The sequence below is a fragment of the Castor canadensis genome, chromosome 3 (genome assembly GCF_047511655.1).
Source record: "Castor canadensis chromosome 3, mCasCan1.hap1v2, whole genome shotgun sequence".
Lineage (NCBI taxonomy): Eukaryota > Metazoa > Chordata > Mammalia > Rodentia > Castoridae > Castor > Castor canadensis.
This window is the reverse complement of record NC_133388.1, coordinates 181386230-181409527: the sequence shown is the minus strand read 5'-3', so window position 1 is coordinate 181409527 and position 23298 is coordinate 181386230. Positions and strand designations below refer to the sequence as shown.

At 47.5% G+C, this 23298-nt stretch overlaps 1 protein-coding gene across 6 annotated transcripts in view; it reads right to left on the bottom strand.

Annotated features, from left to right (window-relative positions):
* The window catches only part of Zhx2 (zinc fingers and homeoboxes 2), a 149706-nt gene that overhangs the window by 84487 nt on the left and 41921 nt on the right, over positions 1-23298 (bottom strand). The window contains exon 1 of one of the 6 annotated variants that reach the window (XM_074069145.1): positions 94-11374. The exons of the other annotated variants lie outside the window; for them this stretch is intronic. The gene's annotated coding sequence lies outside the window, so the exon portion shown is untranslated. Of the gene's footprint in view, positions 1-93; positions 11375-23298 lie in introns of those variants that run through there. 6 annotated transcript variants of the gene reach the window in all.

Here is a 23298-nt window from a genome sequence, read left to right as displayed (position 1 = left end):
CCAGCAGGACTGAGTCACTGGGAGATGGAATGGAGGTGGGAGGATAAAAAGAAAAGAAATCAGTACAAGGACCGAGCTGCTTATTAAACCAACCTCAAAATCTCCTGGCTTTGTGGCGATTCTGAGGCAGAGAGAGAAAGAAAAAAAAGACCCTAACCCTGGATGAGTCAGCAGCCTGTGGCAAGGCCAGCTTTTAGCAGAGTGATCAGAAGGCAAAATCATGTCGGGTGTACAGGGAGGCGGTGGGCCCCTCTTTAACCTCACTCAGCAACCCCTCCAGTCCTCCCTGACTGCTCCTGTCAGCAGGCTGTGCGTGGTTCCTTTTTGGTGCAGGCGAAGCGGGTAGCTCTGTGCTCAGGTCTCAAGTGGCAAAGATACTGCAGTTGTTAAAACAAAAGCCCCCAAAGTGTATTTATATCCTGAGAGACTCCTGCCAAGTGCACCCTGTGTGCTTTGAAAATTCCTCGGGAGAGCTGTAGCTAGCAGAACAAGGCGTGTGCCCGGCTTCCCAGAATGGCAAGTTGAGGCCTGAGCCCCGGAGACTCTGCAGCCAGCTGGGCAGAGGCACCTGTGGCACACGTGCGGGAGCAGCTAGTGCTGCTGATGGCTGTGGGGGTTCGCTTCCCACACCCAGCACCTCAAAGCAAAACTTGTTTTTTCTTGTTTCCCTAAGAATTCTCAGGTGAGCATTCTTCCCTGCTCTGAAAGGGACAGCTTTTGGCTGGGGTAAAGAAAATCTTCCATGTGGTAGCATTTACCTAGGTACTTACCACATACCATGCACTGACATACCTGAGCTACTCTTGCTATTCAAAGGTGAAGTCGTACCACCTGGAGCTTATTGGAATAGAGTCTCAGCACTACAGAATCAGACCTGCATGTTAACAAGACCCTCGGGTGATTCCTGAGCACGTCAAAACCTGCAAAGCATTGCTTATGATGCTCTTAAATCATGGAAGAAAGAAAGTTGTCACCCCATCTCCAGGTGAGGAATCGGCTTAAGAAGTGACAGTCTGCCTGCCATGGTCATGGAGCTGGTGAGCTGTAGAGGGGTCAAGGCCATGTTCATGGGCTTCTTGAACCTGTGCTCCTTTCCACTGCACTATTTGGGGGAAGTAAAATGAGAGGGTGAGAGGCAGGCAGGAGTGGCAAGGGACTGGGGTGGGTGGGGTCCTGGGTGTACTGCAGGGCGCTCAGAGGAGGCACTGAACATTGAAGGCGGGGTTTACTCCAACTCAGTTTTGTCAAGAGTCGGTGAAATTCCCATAGGGGAATTCAAGATTCTGCATTTAGTTGCAGTGGTTAATTTATTTTGATTCCAGGGAATTTCGTCTCTGGCCCACAGTCAGTCCAAGACACCAGCTAACCAGAGTATTCAGGCACAGACAAACAAGAATGATAATACTGCACGAAGCCCTTCATAGCATAGAAAGTGCTTCTCATCTGCTAATTGGTGCCTTACTTTGAAGGGAGGTGTCACTAGCCCTACCTCATGGTTGAGAAAATGGAGGCAGAGACTAAGTGACTTTCTTGAGGTCACACAACTCTCAGGCAGGCTACGGTTGCTATTTTGACTCCCAAGTTCAGAGGTAAGACCAGGGTAGTCCTACTGTCTTGGGTGGGGAGACAGACATCACAACACAGGGTTTTGGTGCTCTGGATTTAGTGTCATTCATCTCTGTATGTTCTTCCTCTACACTCTGCTTGTAAGGTGGATTTATTGAATAGACTCAAGGATCAAGAGGAAAATGGTCCACAACTCACACAGAGTACATGATTGGTGCCTTACTCAGGTTCAACTAGTCAGCTGGTGTCCTTGGTTTATTAGTCATGCCATTCCTTGGTATCATGAGGTATTGCTTTGGATGCTAAAATCTTTGGATGCTCAAGTCATTCATCTACAATGGCATAGCATTTGCATATAATCTACACGTGTCCTCCCATACACTTTAAATTATCTCTGGATGACTTTTAATACCTAATACAATGAAAACGCAATGTAAATAGTTGTTATACTGTATTATTTAGGGAATAATGACAAGAAAAAAAGACTCACGCAAGGATACAATTTTTTCCCTCAAATATTGTAGATCCATGATTGGTTGAATCTGCAGGTGCAGAACCCAAGGATATGTGCACATTTGTTCTACTGCACTGGCAGATTTGCTCACGTAAGGTCTATTGGAAATAATGTCAATAACATGTGGATGCTGTCTTGGTTCACTGAGGTATTTCTAGCATATAACGTTCTGCATCACCAAGCAAAACCATCCAGATGCAAAGTGCCCAGACACAGCTTAGTGTGGTCAACTGCAGAGGACCGACCCATTCCCGTATGCCCCTCAGTCCACTCCATGCCCTTCTCCTTGGTTTGGTTTGGCCAAGGGCTATCTCAGAAGTGCTCAGGTTTCCCTGATCCCTGTGCAAAAGCCATGCTAGGCTTTCAACCTTTTAGCAAAGCCTACCCCTGTTCTCTCACCCTAATGTCTGCTGAAGATACCTGTCCACACTTGCTTCTGTAACCCAGCAGCCTCAACCCTTCCCCTGCCACCTTCCATCAACTTCCCTCTTTTTGTTTTTAAGACACTGCCCTATGCTACTCAGAGTTACTGTTGTATTTCTTCCTTTCTGTCTTTTTGAGTTCAAGATTTAGTGTGCCATGCTAACCATGCTGCTACTTTCACCAGTACTGTGCTGTTACACATTTATATGAGTTGCAAGGGGTCTGCTACAGTCCTGCTGCCCTCAAATCTCTGACTTTTTAACTTTTAAGAATGCAAGGATTTCCATGAATGCACACATTGTTCTACAGCAGAGTTGCCTGTATAACGGGGGGTTACACTATAGGTACTCCTATCTACATATAACTTAAATGTATAATATATAGCTATTAAATATTGAACAGTCTAATATAAAATATTGAGTATATTAATTATTTATTGAGTGCCTGTATATGCCTGATTCTGTGCTAAGCACTGGATAGACATCAGTAAATAAAATCTACTCACTACCCTTAAGAAATGCTACAAAAAAGTAGAGACACAAATAGAGTAACTGTGAAAAAGTACAATGTACAGAGGTGGTACAAGGCAGGAGCAGCTACCAGACTCCTCCTGTGTCCCTGATAAAGGTCACATCCCTCACCACATGCTTCCAAGACCAGCAAGGACTGGTGTCTGTTCTTTTCTCCCCACCCTACCTGGCCCGCTACGTTCCAGCTCACTTCTTCTGAGTTCCTTGACCTATGTTTCATGCAGCCCCTTGGCTCTGCTGTGCTAGGATCAGTCTCTCTCTCTCTCTTGAATGCTCTGCCCCTCCTCCTCCCCTAATTAACACCTCCTTACTCTGCAACTGCCCACTGAAATACACGGAAAGTGCTTGGAACTGCGTAAGCTGGTGTGTTAGCAGCTCTTATTATTGACAATACCTGTTATTACCCTCAACTGACTAGGCAGTCACTTGAGCACAGAGGAGCAGAGTGATTTGGTTGGGGTCACACAGTCAATGATTCTCAGAGCTGGAGAGTCTCAGAATGGGTTCTGTGTCCCTGGTTTATCCATGAGACCAGCACCTTACCATCCCTGTTAGAGAGACATTTGGTCTTGACCAGCATGGTGGGCCATGCTTGGAGACAGGAAGCAGAGTGTCTGCTCCTGCTTCTCTCACACACTTGTTCTGTGTCTTCATGGATCACTTTCCTTCTGGGGACGTTGGTTTCCTCACCAGCCAGGCAGTGGAGGAGCACACATCTCTGCACGTGGAACAGCAGCTCTCACCAGAGAGCTGTGAATGAGTGAAAAACTTCTTAGTGCCCTTGAGGCTCCAAACATGCATGAGTTTCCTGCCTTCCTGGCTCAGGATCCCTTTCACCAAAAAACACAGCTCTGTAGAGCAAACTCCCAATAAAGAAAAATCTGGGGACAGCATTTCCCCCGGGGGTCTCTCCGTTTTCTCTTTTGGTCTAGTCTAAGCCTGTCAAGTTGCTCGCACTTGAAAGAGAGGAGCTACTTTAAGGGTTTGCAGGAGAGACCCCTCCTAGGGTCATTCTCTCCCATAAATTCACTCCATTTTCAATTGCAAACACATGACAGATGAGTAAGAAGCTCTGGTCTAGTAAACAGGTCATTACGTCCCGAGAAGATCGCATCATATGGAGGGGGAGGCAGCCATGGGCTCCTGCTGGAGCCAGTACAGACTGAAAACAAGAAAGGAAGGTGAAGGTCAAAGACAGTGGAGAGCTACAAGTTACTTCTGTGCAACCTAAGCTTGGTCATCCTTCTGCAAGCTGGATGTACAGTTGTAATTACCTGTCTGTGTTCTGAACAACACGCCACCTTGCCCACTAATTCCAACCTTTGATTCCAAGGGCATCACCTCCTGAGCCTGTGCTCTGTGCCAGGCATTGGGCTGGACTTATGTCTTCTCTTTCTCCCAAGCAGCTCTGAGGAGCTGGCATTCATGTACCTATTTTACAGATGGCAAACCTAACTCTGAGAGAGATTAAATAAGTTACCCAGAGCTACTAGGCACTGGAGTTGGAACTCAGGCCTGACTGAAAATCTACAATTTCCTTCACACTTTGTCTTTAACTTTGTGCCTGAAGTTTCTGGAAAACTAGGCCATCTTTCCCACCAGCCCCAACCTACTCCTTAACTAAGATCCCCCAGAGTAGAGAAGAGACTGAGTTCAGAACTACCCTGTGATGCAAGGGGATAGCTTGATATCTTGAGCATTTATGAGGATATTGAATTCTACTTTGGAATCTATCTGTATTTGTTTGAAAATATTTTCCCTTTGGGTTTGTTGATTACAGCTGACACTCAGGAAGTGTGCCCAGCATCATGGAGGCAGAGTCTATTGCTCAGTGCAGTCTCTCCATTCTTTCAGCAAATCTTTTTTAGGGCACTGACTATGGGCCAGGCTGTGAGCAGATAAGGTGAGCTCTGACCTTAGCCCTGGCCTACCAGATTGGGAACAAAGACTTCAATGATATTGTGCTAACCAGAGCAGAGTGCACTGGTGGCGAGATTGCAAGGAGAGGCGCATGAGGACACAGTAGGTTTGGGTGAGGCCTGGATGACAAGTAGCAAGCTGGGCACAGAAAGAAAGGAAGAGATGCCCAAGTGGAGGAGGGCATGGGCACCCATGGTGGACTCAGAGCCTAGAGACTGGCCAGAGTGGCTGCAGCAGAGAAGGCTGGAGAACGAGCAGGAGACCCAAGTCCTTGCATCTCCCAGGGACTTGAAGGTCTTTTGAGAACTGGAATTTCACCTGTCAGTCACCAAAGACTTGGACTCTGAATCTGTGACTCCTGGCCCTCTAAAGTGTTTGTTGATTGGAAGGAAAGATGAATCCTATTTATTTCCAGGTTCCCTTCAGGTCCCCCCACAATTTGAGACGCTCCCCCTGGGCTCCTGTGATCTGTAGAAAAGGCAACCATAGAGCCATCCCATTTGTGTAGGGAAAAATTCTCCCTAGGATCTAGCCTGAGTCTCCTTCTGGCTGGCCTTGGGTATTCTGGCTCCAGCATGGCTGTTGGCAGATGTGAGAGGGACAAATATGCCTCTGATTACCGCTCATGGCTGCTCCCTGGAGACTGGGAAGCTCTGAGAATGAGAAGGAAATCCAAGCCTCTGGGCCAGCTTTAAAATAAACAAGCAGAGCAGAGAGAGGAGAATCAGGTTTGTCATAGTCCCCAGCGGGCAACAGTCAAGGGTAGCTGGTGAGACTGGTCTCTGAGGCAGTGTGCCCAGTCAGGATTAGCAAACCTCACCTCTGAAGGTGGGTGCACCAGCCTCCCTCCTTGCTGTGGAATCTGAGGGCCTAAGGACAACAATAACTTCACCCCAATTTGTTGTAGTGACACTTTATTCCTGGCTAGAGACTGACAGATTGAGAGAGAGCTCCTCTTAGGAGCTCTGTGACCAGAAACAAAATGTTTTATCTTCTTTGAGTCTTAGTTTTGTCTTTTATAAAATGGAATCTGATGGCACTAGGTGACATTATAAAAGCAATGTGTTGGAGTTTGAATCCACAACTGTCTGATTAAAATTGTTCTCCTTTCACCCCAACTTCCTCTTGCCAGGCAGTAATAACCTTTTTCTTTTGTTTTGGCAGTACTGGGGTTTGAACTCAGGGTCTTGTGTTTGCCAGGCAGGCACTTTACCACTTGAGCCACACCCCCAGCCCTCAACAACTGCCTTTTGAACTTGGGACATGACTATCTGGTACATAATAGCACCTAATAAATGCTCATTCTGTTTCCCTTCTTTCACACATCCCTTATTTTCTGACCATTTAACAAAAATCTGGGATCCACATAAACTAGATCCTTCTATGCTCAATGAAGCCAATGTACATACGGGAGAAGGCATCTAGCTGACTTCTCCCAACTTCGTCTTATTTTGAACCCTTTATTAAATGTCTTAAGTATTACTTGGCCTCAAGGTCAAAAGAAAATTGCCAGAAGTTTTCACTTTGCAATCTCACTAAACTCTTTTTTTTTTTTTTAATGTGTGTTGAGAGCATAAATGTACTGACTCATAGCTGGAAAAACTCTTCCTAACACATTCCAAATTTGTCGAGTCACATGAATTGAGTAAGAGCACTTAATATGGCTGCTAGGCCCAAACTAGTGAACAGTGAAGCCAGCCACTCAGGGCCCTATCCCATCCCCCCTGCCTCTTACTCCAGGTAAGAATGTAGCTGGGGGTACATTCTGCTCTGCATGTACACGAGGTAGGCTCAGCACAAGGACTGGAAAGGATCTAACAACTAGTTAAAGCCAATCTTGAATTGCAAGGGGGAATAACATATTTTCAAAAAATGAAATAAAAATCTGCCTGAAGTGAACGACTCCATTGATGTTGTCAAGACTATGCCACCCAAGTAGGTGCTAGATTATTCCTACTTTACAATTGAGGAAACTGAGGTATCAAGGTGTGAATAACTTGCTGAAGTTCCCACAGTATACAGAAGGTGGAGCTAAGATTCAACGCAGTCTGGCTCTGGAATGGCCGTACTTACATACCTGATCACTCATTCTTAAAGGATTCTTTTTGCTAGAAGAAAGAGAGCTCCATTTATTCTACAAATACTTCTCTGACACTTTGAAGACAAATAGTACATCAGGTGGGAAGAGGAGGGTGGTGGTGGAAGTGGGAAGGATGGGGGCAATTTAGTTCCTGCTTTCAATGAGTTTGAAATTATATAGAGAAGCTGTGACAGATGCACACATAATTACAATCAGAGAGGACCAGTGAAAGCATCCACAGCAGGACCATAAAGTGACACTGGTGGGAGGGCTGGCTAAGTTGATACCTCTGACCAGGAAGGGCTGCCTGGGGGAGGTGCCATTTACACTGGAGGCTCACAGGATTCAATTAGGGGGTGGATAGAGGAGGTGCTCCTTCCTAATCTTGGTTCTGAGTCAGGATCCAGCCACCTCAGGTGGGAAAGTCATTCCTGGGGTGGCCGATCAATTCTCCATGTCTGGCAGAGCAAAAGGAGGGAAGGAGGCATCCAGGGACTGGGATGTCCGGGAGGGAAGAAGGGCATGGGAGTAGGTGGACAGAGGGCCAGGGCGGGAGCTCCAGCCCCACCTGCTTCTGGTTGGTTTTGAGAGAGTCCCTACTCTTGCTCTTGGGCCTCCAGTCTATAAGGAAAGAAATGAAGGAAGTGCTTGGATGACCCAGCTGGGTGGAACCTTGGAGAGCTCCCAATTTGTCTCTTGCTTTGCAGAAGAGGGAACTAAGGGTCAGAGAAGCTGCATCTAGGGAAGTTCTTGGAACTGAATCCAAGTTTGTGGGATGAAGACCCAGGGAGCCCCTTTTCCACACCACTCCTCATGGAGGATGTAGACCACTCAGAAGTCCAGGAAGTGCCAGGAACACTGTGAGATGAGTGGCTGCAGAGAGCTCCCAGATGTGCCTCGGTTAGCCCAGTGGCATCTCCCCCAGGGGCCTGGAAGGCCACAGATCGAGCAGAGCAGCTCAGGCTGCCACATGGGACCCAGCCCTCCCAGTATCTCCTCCTCAGAGGGACCCTTGCCTCACATTCTGGAAGTTTCTAGAGAAACCATGACCAGTCTCTCTTTGGCCAGTTTTTCCTGACAAGATGTACATCTGGTTGTGACTCAGACGGCTGGATTTCTGCCCAAGGCCATCCATCTGAAGTGGAGAGCACATTCTCCCAAGTTGACAACCTGCCCACCCCTCGGTGACGAAGGAGGCTGCTCTTGTCGGCCAATATTGAGGTCATCCAAATGGCGCTCCGGCCTCCTCTCCTGGTCTGCCTCTTAGATGTGGCTCTGGCCTGGGAAGTCTCTCAGCGTTCCCTAGAGATACCAGTTCATTCAACCAAATCCTTGTCCCTTGGAAGGCTCACTGCCCTCCCCGCACATCCTCTTTTCTTCTTCCTCCTTCTTCATCTCTGCTCAAACAGGTCTTCCCTACCACTCAAGCCCTCGACAAGAAACTTGCCTCTGAAATCTCACCCAGTAATTAATTATGTTTTCCTTCCTTCCGGTGGTACTGGAGACTGAACTAAGGGCTTTGTGCTCATTAGGCAACCACTCTAACACTTGAGCCACACCTCCAGCCCTTTTTGCTTCAGTTTATTTTTCAGATAGAATCTTCCTGGTCTTGGACTATGATCCTCCTATCTCTGCCTCCTGTATAGCTCGGATTACAGGCGTATACCACTGTTCCTAGCTTCTATCAGGTTATTTTTTTTTAACACCACACAGTCCATTCTCAAGCTGCTGATTGGCTCATTGTCTGCTCACATGTTGTCTTACTGGTTATCTACATCCCCCAGTAAAAACACATACAAGCAGTCTGCTCTGCCTTCATCATTACCTCACTGAAGTTCCAGCACTCAGCAGAGGGCAAGCATCATGGATGTGCTTAGCAAACACCCCTTGAATGAAGTAAGGAGGGTTGCCGGGCATTTCGAGAGAGAGAATTCATCTCACTTATCCACAAACACTCTGTGTGGTTGATATCATTGTCCCCATTGCTCAGAGAACTTAGATATGCTGTTTAAGGTCACTTGGGGAATAAGTGGCAGAGTTAGGTATCAAACTTGAACCTGTCAGAGAGGAAAACCTATGCTTTTATTCTCTGAAGCCTGCTGCTTCCCTTTGAGGTTTTCAGAATCCACAAAGTGAGGACCCAGGAAACACCTATGGATCGAATGATCTAGAATGTCACCTTTCATGGAGCCAAATTGAAGTGCCTCCCCCTCCCTGCCCCCATCTAAGCACCATCACTGTAGGAGATACATGCATCTTTGAGGAGCTCCCAATAGCCTCTCACACTGGAGGCCTGCGGCTCAAACACCAGTCACGAATGTGTTCTATTGGCCTGGCACGCTTTGTTAAAGAGCCAGGAGGAATCAGAATGCCTCAAGGCAGGGCACACGTCCTCTGTCCTGCAGGCAGCACTCCTCCCTATTGTCTGCATCCCACAGGTGCACAGGCTGTGCAAGGTGAAAGCTGAGCAGAGTGACTGGGCAGAGTGAGGGCTGGGCAGGGAGAAGGGTGTGGGAGATGGTAGGGAGTGGGGAGCCTGCATTCTGAAGGTGGTGTTAGCCTGGCCCAGGATGAGTGGAACCACCTGTCAGAGAGCTGTGGGGAGCCAGGTGTGGTGATGCATGCCTGTAATCCCAGCACTTGGAAGGCAAGACAAGAGGATTGGAATTTTGAGGCCAGCTTGGGCTATATAGTGAGACCCTGTCTCAAAACAGAGCTGGAGAGAAAGAGAGAGAAATGAACAGAAGGAAGGAAGGAAGGAAGGAAGAAAGGAGGAGAGCTGTGGGGAGTGTGAATTCCAAAAGGGTGAGATCCAAGTCCAGAGGGAGCAGGTGCAGCCAGGGCACCAGCGAGGAAGGGAGCTAGGACATCGGCACAGGTGCGGGGCGGGGGAGGAAACGGCAGGTAGAGTGGACATGCATATGTGTGGGGCAGCAGGGAATTCAGATATTGTCCTGTATCCCAGAAGGCTTTAACTGGGGAAGGGACATAAGAAGGTCAGTGTTAACACATCCCAAGTCCCAGCTGTGTGACTGCAAACCAGTCCTGGCTGGGACTGTGTGTCCTCAAACACTTTGCCCGTAAAACTGGGATCATGATGCTATGTATCTCAAAGGAGTATGTGGGGATGAGAAGGAAATAAATCGTGGAAAGTCCCTGACACATGGAAGTGATACAAAGGAGAACTATTATGATGAGTCTGGTGACAGCAGGAGGTGGCTGTGAGTATTATAGTAAAATAAGAAAAACCCTGGGGCTGCACCCAGAAAATCTTCACAGGAGGTGGGAAGATGTAAGCATGACCTTTAGTTCAGCTTTCTCCATGGGTGCCTCAGTTTGCTCATCTGCCAAATGGGAACAGTCCCGGCCATGCACGCAGAGTTTCTGTGTGAACTGAGCAAGAAAAGAGACATGGCTGCTTTGAAGTTAAGCAGCAGCAGGCAGCCATGCAGGCTTCCTCTTCCTATACAGAGTGGTTTTCGGGGTGAGGGGATATGACACCTGTGGCTCTTGTTTCTACAAACCACAGAGACAAGAAAAGTAGCAAACTGTAGCTCAGCAAGATGCAAGCAGAAATTGATCAAAGGCAGCGGCTGGTGCAGACCTTTCCCTGAAATGCCCTTGCTTGGGCCTCTTTCATCCCTTGCTCAAACTTCCCTTTAAGTTCACACCAATGACTCAAAACTTCTACCACATTCTCAGCCTCCACAGCACAGAATTTTCAAGCTGGAAACGTGAAACTGAAGTGCCTTCCCCCCAGTCCACAGACAAAGAAGCCAAGAGTCACAATGGAGAACAGGTTCCACTCTGTCCTGGGGAGGCAGACTTCACATCCCGGCTCTGTGATGAGCTGTGTGACTGTGGCTAAGTTATTTAACATCTTATAATAATAAGAGTTCTTATTTGCAACCATGAAATATCTTAGGGATAGAGATGGGAGCGAATCTGCACTCAGTGTAGTGCTCCTTGCGTCACCCCACACTGATTCTAATCAATCCGTCATGATTACTGAAGGCAGAAAGATGGACCGTCCTGTTCTGGGAATAAAGGTCACATCAAGGCAGCACGTGCCTCATCTGGAGCGTTTGGATCACCAAGGTCAGCCAGTAACTAGGCAATGCAGTGACGCTTACAGACACCTTCCTCAGCTGTATCCTCCAGGGAGATGGCAAACCTTGTTCTCAAAATTGACACAATTAAATCAAGAAGGAGATGCAACTCAGTCAGAGCGGTCACACCCCAGGTGTGCCACTATTGTTCTGGGACTTCCATGCATTTCCAAATGTTTTGCATACAATGTCCCATTTCTGCCACCTACAGATGGCGGTTAAGAGTGGGTTCTTTTTTTTTTTTTTTTTTTTGATTAATCATTTGACATTTTATTTTGCCAAAAGAATGTTGTGAATTTTTTTTTTCATTTTTCTTTTATTATTCATATGTGCATACAAGGCTTGGTTCATTTCTCCCCCCTGCCCCCACCCCCTCCCTTACCACCCACTCCTCCCCCTCCCTCTCACCCACCTCAATACCCAGCAGAAACTATTTTGCCCTTATTTCTAATTTTGTTGTAGAGAGAGTATAAGCAATAACAGGAAGGAACAAGGGTTTTTGCTGGTTGAGATAAGGATAGCTATACAGGGCATTGACTCACATTGATTTCCTGTGCGTGGGTGTTACCTTCTAGGTTAATTCTTTTTGATCTCACCTTTTCTCTAGTACCTGTTCCCCTTTTCCTATTGGCCTCAGTTGCTTTAAGGTATCTGCTTTAGTTTCTCTGCGTTAAGGGCAACAAATGCTAGTTGATTTTTTTAGGTGTCTTACCTATCCTCACCCCTCCCTTGTGTGCTCTTGCTTTTATCATGTGCTCAAAGTCTAATCCCATTGTTGTGTTTGCCCTTGATCTAATGTCCACATATGAGGGAGAACATACGATTTTTGGTTTTTTGGGCCAGGCTAACCTAAGAGTGGGTTCTTAGGCTGGTTCATGCCCCAGCCAGTGCAGAGACAGAGATCAGCAGGATCACAGTTCGAATTTAGCCTGGGCAAAAGGTTATGAGAGACCCCATCTCAACAAACAAATCCGGTATGGTGGTTCACACCTGAAATCTCAGCTACATTAGAGGCATAGGTAGGAGGGCTATGGTCAAGGTTGACCCTGGGCAAAAACCCTATCTGAAAAAAGAGTGTGGATTCTAGAGGAAGACTAGTTGGTTTCAATCTTGCTGCTGACACTAGTTGGGTAGCTAGGGGAATTTATTTACTCTCTTTGAGCTCCTGCTCCTCCTACAAATGAGGATATTACAGCACCAACATCATGGGGTTGTTGGGTGATGTGAGGTAATGCATGCAGAGCTAGAGCCTGGCATAATAATTCCACTGCCAGGAAATGGTTTTCACATGCCTAACCTGTGCCAGGGGCTCAGGATTCAGGAGCTACCAAAACAAAGTCCTTCCCCTCATGGAGCCTGAGTGTAATGGGGAAACACTGACAATCCAGCAAGCAAAAAACAAGTGTCAGGTGACAAGAAGTGCTTGGCAGGAAAGGCAGGGTACTTGATGGAGACTCAGGGGGCGCTGCTGTCGCCCCGACCTCTAGTGGTCAGGGAGAGGCTGCTTTGAAGAGAGTCTTCTATGAAGAACCTGAATGCAGGGGGCAGAAGACTGCAAAAACAGTTGGGAGGAGTGTGTTCTGGGCTGGGGAACAGCCTGGGCATGTCCAAGGACTACTACTGTGATCCATATGTGAGACGGTGCTGGCTTGAATCAAGGGAAGGTGGTACAGGTGACAAGAAGCAGCATCACCAACTGTAGTGGTCACTCAAGTGGGTACAGCATAGTTTCAGAGATGCCATTTACCTCCAACAGAATGTGCAGAGTGCCCCCCTGGGAGTGCAATGGGGTGGTCCCAGGAGTGTGATCAGGTCAGGATATACAGGATGGCACAACAGCCATACAGAATATTCCATATTGGTGGAATAGAGTATGACTGATGACAATGAGACAGGGTATTTGAAGGACATTTGCCTGAACTCTGGAGTTAACGCAGGTGCTATTTCCTGGGATGTTGAAGGCTGGGAAAGAGTTAATTTAGGTGTGTTACATTTGGGGGGGGTCCCTTAATGAAAGTTAGTGATGCTGGTGGCGGAGGTGGTATAATTATAAAGTGAAGGGAGGCTCAGTGAGGATCATGAACAGAACAAGCGCTGTGTGTTTGCTATGTGCTGGGCACCAGCCACATGAATGCATTTTACCTCCACCTGATAGAGGACTGTGTATGGTGGTGGGTGTTGGTTGTGGCACCCCAATGGTTCCAGAATCTGTGAACTTATTTGCAAGTCTTTGCAGAAGTGATGAAGCTGAGGTTGTCACGATAATTCTGGGTTATATGGATGGACCCTGCGTCTAATGACAGTGGCCTCCTGAGAGACACACAAAGAATTTCAAAGATGGAGGAGGAGAAGCTGGTGTGAAGATGGAGGCAGAGGGCAGAATGATGTAGCTGCAAGGACGCCAACAGCCACCAGAAGCTGCAAGAGGTCAAGGGGGACAGCCCCCCAGGGCCTCTGAGGGAGCGGGGCCCTGCTGCCACTGCTTTTGGACTTCCGGCCTCCAGAACTGTGACAAATAAGTTTCTATCATTTTAAACCATCTAGTTAGTGTGATATGTTATAATAACACCAGGAAACTAATACAAGGAGGGAAACCAGGGCCAGAGAGATAAAGTAGTGTACCAGATGTCACACAGCAAGTGAGTTGCAGAGCTGGGAATGTCTGATGCGCTTCTGGGGCTGCTCACTCAGTAGACAGGTATCATTAACCCTGTCTGCTGAACGAGGGGATGGAGCTTCAGAGCACCCAGGCTGCTCCTCCATGGCAGCACCAGGCTCCCTCCCTGCCTTTCTACCTTGCAAAGCCCAGAAAGGCCCCTGTCCTGCCATTTCTATGCGTGTCCAAGGCCTTACCATGAAATACGGTAAGTTTTGTTCACACCAGTGGCTCTGAGGAGACCCTGGTGGTGTGGTACCCCAGGATTCCTAACAATCACTTGGGAACCGTGTCAGGTCTGGATTTCAAAACCGTCCCCTCTTTCCACAATGCCCATGGTGAAAATCTCTTGACCCCAGTTCATCCTGGCAAGGAGATCTGAGAACAGTGTGGGGACGGTGCGCTGGCTGCTCCTGAGCCGCCAGTCAGCTAGAAAGTGTCTCTGAGGGAGCACTGGCTGTCTCTTTCCTCTCTTATCATGCCCAGGGAAAGCTTTTACGGGGAATCTGGGGAAAACATCCTCGCCTGCCCTCTGCCTTGCCAAACCTTCATTATTTTAACAGAGATGGACAGTGGGACCACAAACAGGGCCTGAGAATGGGGACCCAAACGTCTTCCCACACAAATCGAGTCCTCAAGCACTTAATGAGACTGTTGGGGGTGGGGGTAAGGATAGGGGACAGGGGCAGCGTTCTATTTATACAGAATAAAATCATTAAATTCAGGTCAGTGGAGGGAGCCACTGGGCTGAAACGAATTTGGAGGCGGAGGGGGAATTCGAGAAGCAAAGGAAGGAGCCAGGGGCTGATTCATGGCCGCCTTCTCCGGTGACAACTGAGAGGCGTGGCTTGCTGTCCAGTGGCAGTTTCACAAACGAGGATTGTGTCTCTGCAGGGCAGGAGCTGGCTCAGCAGGCCATTTCTCGCTCACAGGGACACAAATGCAGGCATGAGGACACACGGGCCTCTCATAGCCACACCGTGGCTATGAGATTCTGAGGTTCACTCACTCATTTGTTCCTCGAAATATATTTTGAGGGCAAAGTTTAAGCCCATTCACAGAACTGCCTCAGATGAAAAAGAGGGACCATTGTCTCAAAGAGCTGCCTGTGACAGCGTGTTTACCTCTGTGAGGTGGCCCTGGGAAGCCTGTCTCCGGAGCTATCTTTAGAGAGCCAAGAACAAGGCAAAGAGAAAACCCGGCACGGTGTTGTGTAACTTCCCCATGTTCCCAGCCCTCCACGGATCACTTCTTGAGGGACACCATGTCCCCAGTCCTCAGGTGTGACAGGAGGAGCCAGGGCAGACACTTGCCAGCCCAGGGATGCATGTAGGGCAGGGGAGGGAGGTGTGCTTGGGTATCTTGGTGCCCGGATGTTGTAGCCATGGCACCACCTCTGGAACAAGGATGAGCACATGGCCCATTTGCTAAGGTGGGTTCTGGTGATGGTAGCTCCCATTCCTTTTTAGAGATTGGTTGTATAATGTGCCATACACGTGCCCTGGCCTTGGTCCTGGGCCAGAATCGGGGGGGGGGGTAGAGAGTGAGAAGCAACAGGATAAAGGCCTCTGTTCCCAGTGACACAATAGGGGAGCCAACACCCCCATGGGAGGAGGGGCTGCTGCTGCTGCCCTCAGGTGCTAGCTGGCAGAAATCCACTGGAGACAGGCCCTGGGAGTGTGGGGTTTGGAGAGAGATGGTGGAGGGGTCTGAACCTCACAGCGAAGAATGAGGGGTGGAAGCAGATGGGCAGAGAGGAAGCCCAGGGCAGGAGGGCAGGACAGGTGCAGAGGGGCCTTGGGAGGTGCGCTTAGCCTATCTCAGGAGCGCGTGTGTGTGCGCGCGTGTGTGTGTGTGTGTGTGTGTGTGTGTGTGTGAAGGTGGGGGTGGGGAAGGATAGTGGTTTCAGGCTGGAGGAAAGTGGGGAGCTCACAGAGAGATCGGAAGAAATCAAAAGGACCCAGTTGTGACAGGAGCTATCCTGTCTAGCCGAGCATCACTTTGGACCACAGATTCCTGCTGAAAGTGACATCCAGGACCACTGTGGTGTGTGCACAGCCTGGAGTCAGTCCTGCTACTGGGCGTGCATCCCAGCCTTGCTGTGCCTCAGTTTCTGCCTATGGAAGCTACATTCACATGCCAGGCCAGGCTGTGCTCTTGTCCAACTCAACTCTTTTCATTTACCGTGCTTGCTTTTATCATAACTTTACGTGCTTTTGGCTACTACATTCTTTGGCCACTTAAGTAGAGTTAAACATGCCACTTACCTCACCTCAACTGTTGTAAAATCTCATAATGCACATAAAAGAATGGAATGGTGCTCTGTAAGCGCTATGGCTATTGTTGATGTTTCTGTCATTTCACTAGGTTTCTAGTATCTAGTCTGAGGCCAACATAGAGCAAAGGTTATTTAAGGCCTGAGTACAATATTAAAAAAAGAAAGAAAGAATTGCTTTCAAACGTTAGCAGAGGAAAGATCCCATGAAGATTGGCAAAAGAAAAAGTTACCCAAAGCCTGAAATCTTAGAAGGTAGGACATTGAGGGGTTTTGTTTTTTCCTTGTACCAGGCCCAATGTTCTGAGAAGGGCCATTAATTGCTCCCTGGTTCCCTGGCGGCAGAGGGAACACAAGGTTTCCTGAAGCCAGTGGCAGAATTCTTCACAGACGGGCCCAGTGGAGCCAGCCTGAGCTCACTCAGCTCACAGAGAGCCTTGATTCGACACCCAGGAGCAGGCACTGACCCTGACCTGCTCTCTGCCAGGGAAGGCTGAGGGTCTGGGGAATTTTCTTCCCTGCAGAAGTGTGTGCCTAGATAACCATGGCCTAGCACATCCCCAGGGATCCCCCAAAACTGTTCCTCCTGAAGTTCCCCCACCATCAGTCTCCCACAGACCCACTTGGAACCTGGGAGCCTCCCAACATGCACATCCCCCCACAGGAAGGCTGTCTTTCTGCTCTCCCCCGCCTCGAGTCCATCGCGTCCATCGCGTCTCTCCAGTGGTACTGCCACCACTGCTTGTCTGAACTTCCATAGCAGCCTTCACGTGGCCTCCCTGGTTCCACTTTTGCTTGTTCCTGTCTAGCCAGTGATCTTCCCAAAAAAGACCAGATCATAGCACTCTCCTGCTAGAACCTGTCAAGGCTCCCACCGAACTCAGAACAAAGTCCAAGTTCCTTTACCAAGTCCTGCCAGGCCCTCCATCACTGGACTCCTGCCTGTCTTTTTGGCACAGCATCTACCTCTTTCCTCCGGATGCTGGCTGTGCCACCTGGCTGAGACTCTGGGCCTCACCTGTGCAGTGGGCAGAGGTAATACCTCCCTCTAGGCTGGCGGGGAGCACCAGAAGTGGGATCTATAAATGTGCTTTGTAGCTCTACCCCACTTAAAATCGCACTGCAGGTTTTACTCGCTTTGATGGTTCCAGGCCCATTGTGATACTGTCTGCAATACGATATGCCTTTGCCACATCCAGGTATTCACAACACACAGGTATTACTGAAGACTACCATGAAGACATTGTGTTATTCCAAATAGCCAGGCTAGTGCATGCTTATAACTTGGGCAATATTTGTTCTTCCCTGAGCAGGAAAGCAGAGTATTAAGTAAGCAGAGGCTTAGGCTCTCATTTCAGCCATTAACCAGTTAAGTGCCTTATGGAAATGACAATAGTGTGAGCTCAAATGTCAACTCAGAAATTTTCAATAGCATTAGACTTTAACACTTACTAAGCTCTTTCTTTGGGCTGGTCCCTATATTAAGCAATTTTTTCCCCCTCTGTTCATCCTCATAGCAAGACTAAGTGGTATTTTTATTAACCAGATGAGAAAGGGTCCCAGTTGTTTTCGGTCTGTTTTATAGCCAATCTTCTTTGGTTCTGTTCTCTTTGTGTGAAGACAAGGGTCTAGGAGTGTGTGTATTTGTGGGAGAGGAACAGAAATACCAAGGGGGCGGTGGGTCAGCATAAGACCACCAAGCCCCATGAATGTGGCATTGTTTGGGCAGTGGATTCTTCTTAATTTTAAACTTCACTTCTTCCAGCCTCTGTCCAACTCAAAAGTTGGAGGATGCTCAGGGGCCTTCCCCAACATCAAAGAAAAATAGTGCAATGGGGTCCTCTTTTGTAAAGATGATCATTGTCTTTCTTATTTCAGCCATGTGTGTGCATGTATATGTGTGTGTGTGTGAGAGAGAGAGAGAGAGAGAGAGAGAGAGACAGACAGACAGACAGGCAGATAGAGAAACAATTATTCAATCATTAGGGTTCTGTTTTAGAAGTTGCGTCCTTTGGCTAGAGAGGTTCCCAGAGAAGTTTTCCTTTCCAGTGACCTTTTACTTCTCAGTCACTCCACTAGCCATTTGCGCAACAATCATCACAAGAGATAAAACAGTACCAAGGACCACAGGAGGACACTCTAGGTCTGTTAATTCTACTCTCCCCACTCCTAATTGGCTGTGCAACCTCTGTCAAGTTACCCCCTCTCTCTGGTCCAGTTTTCTGAGTAAAACAAAGCATGTGGATACTCAGAGTCCTTTTCTATCTCATACTGAGGCATGCTTTCTGTGCGTGATCCATTTCCATTTGCCATAGGGGATGGGCCCCATTAAGAGGCAGACCAGGCTATAGTCTATGACTTTCAGTGACAATTTCACTGTTGGCAATTCCATCAAGCTGCCTTCAAAGGTGTGGACAGAGCCTGTCTAGGACCTGTACATGTTGAGCTTTTTAAAAACAGTAAGCTAATGAACAGTCAAGCTATGGTGGTACAGAGCCTCCGGCTACCCCAAGGGATCAGTGCCTGGGGCCTCTCCTCACCCCTTTCCTTCCTGCTTTTCCTTGCAGAGAACACAGCACAGGTGGAGATGAGAGGGAATCAAAGATGGCTTGGATGACTTCCTGAGGTCCCTGCCAGATATATAATTAACTGGAAGAAAACATAAACATGGCAAGCATGTGTGTGCGTGTGTGTTGGTGACAATAATGAGCTAAGTGTAGGCAAAGCCCTCACAGCCACCTGTATTTCCTCTCTAATTACTCTGTGTTTTATTCTTCTTTACAAACCAGTAAGCATCCTGTTAAACAACAGATGAGGTCTCACAAGTCAGGGGATGAGATCTCACATAAGGTATGTGCCTATAACTCATGACACAAACTACTCCGCATCTACCAGGTGACTGTTCTCTGGGATCTGGTGCAAGATTCTTTCCCAAGGTCCTTGCAGGCAAATAGAAGGTCAGCCAGGCAGAACCTCACCAGGCTGGGGGTCTCCCCAGATTTGGTAGCAAGTCACCATTCTCAGCCAATGATCTGAGAATGCTAGAAGTTCAGGAGGCCCTGCTGACTCCAGGGGATCCTTAGAGAGGGGTTTGCAATAGTGGAATTTTATTCAGCCATTAAGAAGAATGAAATTATGTCATTTACAGGAAAAGGGACGGAATTGGGGACCATAATGTTAAGCAAAATAAGCCAGACTCAGGAAGACAAATAAGACATTTTCTCCCATATGTGGAATCCAGATTTTAGGAAAGAAAAGGCATGGAAGTAGAAGTAGGACTATTTGGAAAGAGGAAGGGGACAAGCAGGAGGGGGAGGAGGCACAAGAGAAGGCAATGTGGGGGTATAAAAATGATCACATATATAGCACACATGCATGAAAATGTCAAAATGAAACCCATGATTTTGTACAATTAATATATGCTTTTTAAGAAGTGGGCTACACAGTGAGTTACTGAGCAGTGCTGCCCCACCATGTGAACCGAACAAAGGCTCCTCCAACCAAAATACCATCCCCCAACATGGGTAGTGACCGGTCTGTGAACCTGGATTGAAATTCCCGTAATAGAGTCACTACTGGCTGAGACAGCAAAGAGAGGCCAGCAAGGTAAAGAAAACAGCCTAATGGGCTCAGTGTGATGGTTCTCACCGGTAATCTCAGGCGAGTAGAAGCAGGCCAGAGGCTGGCCTCAGGGTAAAATGCATGAAACCCAATTGAAAAGTAAGCTAAAGCAAAATGACTGGTGACATGGCTCAAGTGGTAAAGCAGCCTGCCTAGCAATTGTAAGATCCTGAATTCAAATGCCAGTATCACCAAAAAAAAAAAAAAAAAAAAGCCTAAACTTTGTTCTAGAAAGTTCTGATTGCACCTGTAATAAGTGTAATCTAATTGTAGATAACCACTTATCTCATTGATCCTTGATAAGTCAATCACCTCTCTGTTCAGAGACTAACCAAGTGCTGGGTGCACAGTACATAGTCCACAGATCTGGCTTATTTGTTTTCCTGCTTCTCCCCATTTTCCTGGTGTGGAGGATTAAAGAGTCACTCAGGGATCAGGGAATGAGGACTGAAGACATCTAACAGGTGGACAGGAGTTCCAGGCTTTTCTCCCCACTCTGCCCTTGCTGTGGTTTGGATGTGGAGTGTCTGCCAAAGGCCCATGTATTAAAGGCTTGGTCTGTGGGGTGGCACAGCTGAAAGGTTCTGTGGACCTTTAGGAGGATGGGCTGGGTGGGAGGCCCTTAGGCCGTTGGGGGCATAACCTTAAACGGGATTGTACGACTGCACTTTCATCTCTTTCTCTTCTGCTGGGCCATGAGGTGAGCACTTTGTTCTGACAAGTGTCCTGTACCACTGCCACTCGGCATGTCCACCAGAGACCCAAAGTCACACGACTGCCTGATGTTGGACTGGAAGCTTCAATACTGTGAGCCAAAATCAACCTTTTCTCCTTATAAATTAATTGTCTTCAGAATTTTGTTATAGGGACAGACAGCAGACTGGCAGAGCCCTGAAGAGCTATGTGACTATGAGCAAGTCACTTTGGTACGCAGGGCCTTGCTTTCCCCTTTTGAAATTGGTACTGAGTGAATGGACAATGATTTGACTGCTCTTCCCTAAAAATGGAAAGCAAAAAGCACAGACAGGAGGCAACTGCCACCAGCCCTGCAAAGCAAAATGTGTTTTAAGCCAACACCATGCCCTGCACATACTCTTTCCATGAAAACCAACAGTGACAAGGATGATGGTGACGTTCACAGCTCATATTTATCACGTTTTGGGCATCAGGTGTGGGACAAATGGTTTTCATTCAAGAAGCTGGTTAATTCTTACAATGGCCTTTAAAGGCAGGTTATATTATTCCCATTCTGTAACTGGGAAAATGGATGCTCAGAGAAGTTTGTCCTGGGATCCTGGGCTGGTGAGGGCATGGGCCAGGATTTGGCTCCAGGCTGTGGGATTACAGAGCCTACCTTCTTTCCCTCTGCACTTTATAGACCCTAAAGTCTGTGTTTCCAGTTAGGGGAAAGGGGATTAAAATCATCTATCTTTTTTCTAAACTTAAGACTCAGTCAGGAAAGAAAGACCACAGTTGGAACATGCGCCAATTCAAAGTTTACTAAATTATTCCCAGATACTAGGCTCAAACAAAAATCAGAGTAGGCATCCTGGAAATGCCCACTCCTTAGCACTGAAAAAGCTGGGTTCTAGGCCCATGACCCCATGCAGTAGCCTCCTTCGTTGGGTCAGGCTGCTCCTGCCTTCACAGATTAGCAGAGTCCTATCAACGTCCACCTTCTCTACATCCAAATTTTAAAAGATTCTGTCTTTCATACATTAATTACTTCTCTATTAACAAAATAACCATGCACATGTGTAACAGGCTGGAATTCATGAACAAAACAAGGTAACCATTGTTACCAGATTCCAGCACAGAGCAAAAGCAAACCCAAACCGCCATGGCCACATGATATTCTGAGCAGCGAGCACCATCACATCCTGTACAGCACCGTACAGTTTCCACTGGTTTCTGGAGGTGCTGACTCCCATCATGGGGACGTTTGGGAAAACACCAGCCTAAACACTTTCTCAGTCTCTTAAACGCCAAGTCCCACCACTCTACCCAATCTGCAAGTGTGCTTTTGCTAATAGGAATGTGTAATTGCTGGGCTGATTTTGTTCCCTCCACGCCAGGAATGCAAAAAGCAGGGAGGACCCCACGGAGTCCAAAGGAGGCCATCTGAGGACATGAGCTGGGCAGGCCTCTGTCACTTCACACCAAGGGTGGAAAACACATGGAACTCGTCGGGCCAGAGAGGTTGTACCGGCTAAAAATACAAACAAGTCCAAGAAGGTTTAGACAACTCACGGATGAGTGAGCGGGGCCGACCGGTGAGGGGAATTAAGAATGTTTAGTTTTCATCCTAGGCCTCTGCTTGGTTCCCTGTTAGCAAGAGAATGCTTGGCTGAGCACAGCCTAATGACTGCATGACAGCACTGCTCCCATTTTCAGGCATGTGATGAGATAAAAAAGAAAGGAGAGGGAGAGAGAGAGAGAGAGAGAGAGAGAGAGAGTAATGAGGGTATAGGATGGGTTCCTGCTTCCTGCTTCAACACATAGCTTCCATAATCATTACACATGAAAACATCCTTTGTAATACATTTAGTAATAAAAGAAAAAGAATTATTTTTCATGTGATGTCCAAAGATGTTAACTGCCAACATTTTTCTGTATTTCCATCATGTGAGCATGTTTTTTAAAACTCTATATTCAGTATATATCCTGCATTTTTTCACTGAATACCTTTTTCTTTATTATGTTACTAAAACTAGACTTAGTGTATGACTTAAGGAATTCTACCACTATCTTAACCATTGGTTGAATTATTTTACCATTCACCTTTGATTGGACAATGTTTTACTTTCCCAATTATCTGCTGTATAAACACTGCTGGGATAAGCCATCTGGTTATCACAGGGCGGGATGTTTAAGTTTCTCATCCATAGACAAAAGGCACGTGAAGGAGAAGCACAGAGATCACCAGTGTGTCCTAGCTTGCTACAATTCCATTTGATAAGACTTCCTACCAGGAAGTCCTCTGACACCACCCTGCCTGCTTCTCCTCTCTTCTCCCAGCTCTTTGTTTATGGGGAAGGCTCTTCCCTAGCTCTTGCAAACTAAGCAGCTGGAGAGCTGGGCATGCTTAGCCACTGGGCTGAAGTATTGCTGGACTTGGCCCCTGTTAGAAATGCAAATCTTTCCCCTGCTGACAAATCCCAAACCCAAAGCTCTCAGGTCTCTCCCAAACCTCCCCTACCCTCCAGCCAGGTGGCCTTGGTCTTCCATTTTACCTGAACGCCGAAGGGAGTAATCTAGAGGAAAGGGTCTGTGTGAAACAGAATTGTCTCCCCTGTGTTTCCACTTCACCCAATGAGAGGAGTCAGTTCTTTCTCCCCAGCCCTAACTCCTAAAAGCTATTAAGCACCAAGGGGGACAGGAGACATTTATCTGTTGGCAAGTGTGAATGCCGCATTCTGTACCTCCAGCAGGGATGGAAATTAAGCTGTTTACTTGGTGGCCATCCCAAGGGACTGAAATGAAGCTCTAATGTGACAGCATTTCTGAAATGCATATTTTAAATCCCAAATTCTCAGTCTTGATTTCCCACCTGTAAAACCCACTAGGAATTTGCAAAATTAATTTGCTTGAATTCTACCCTGAG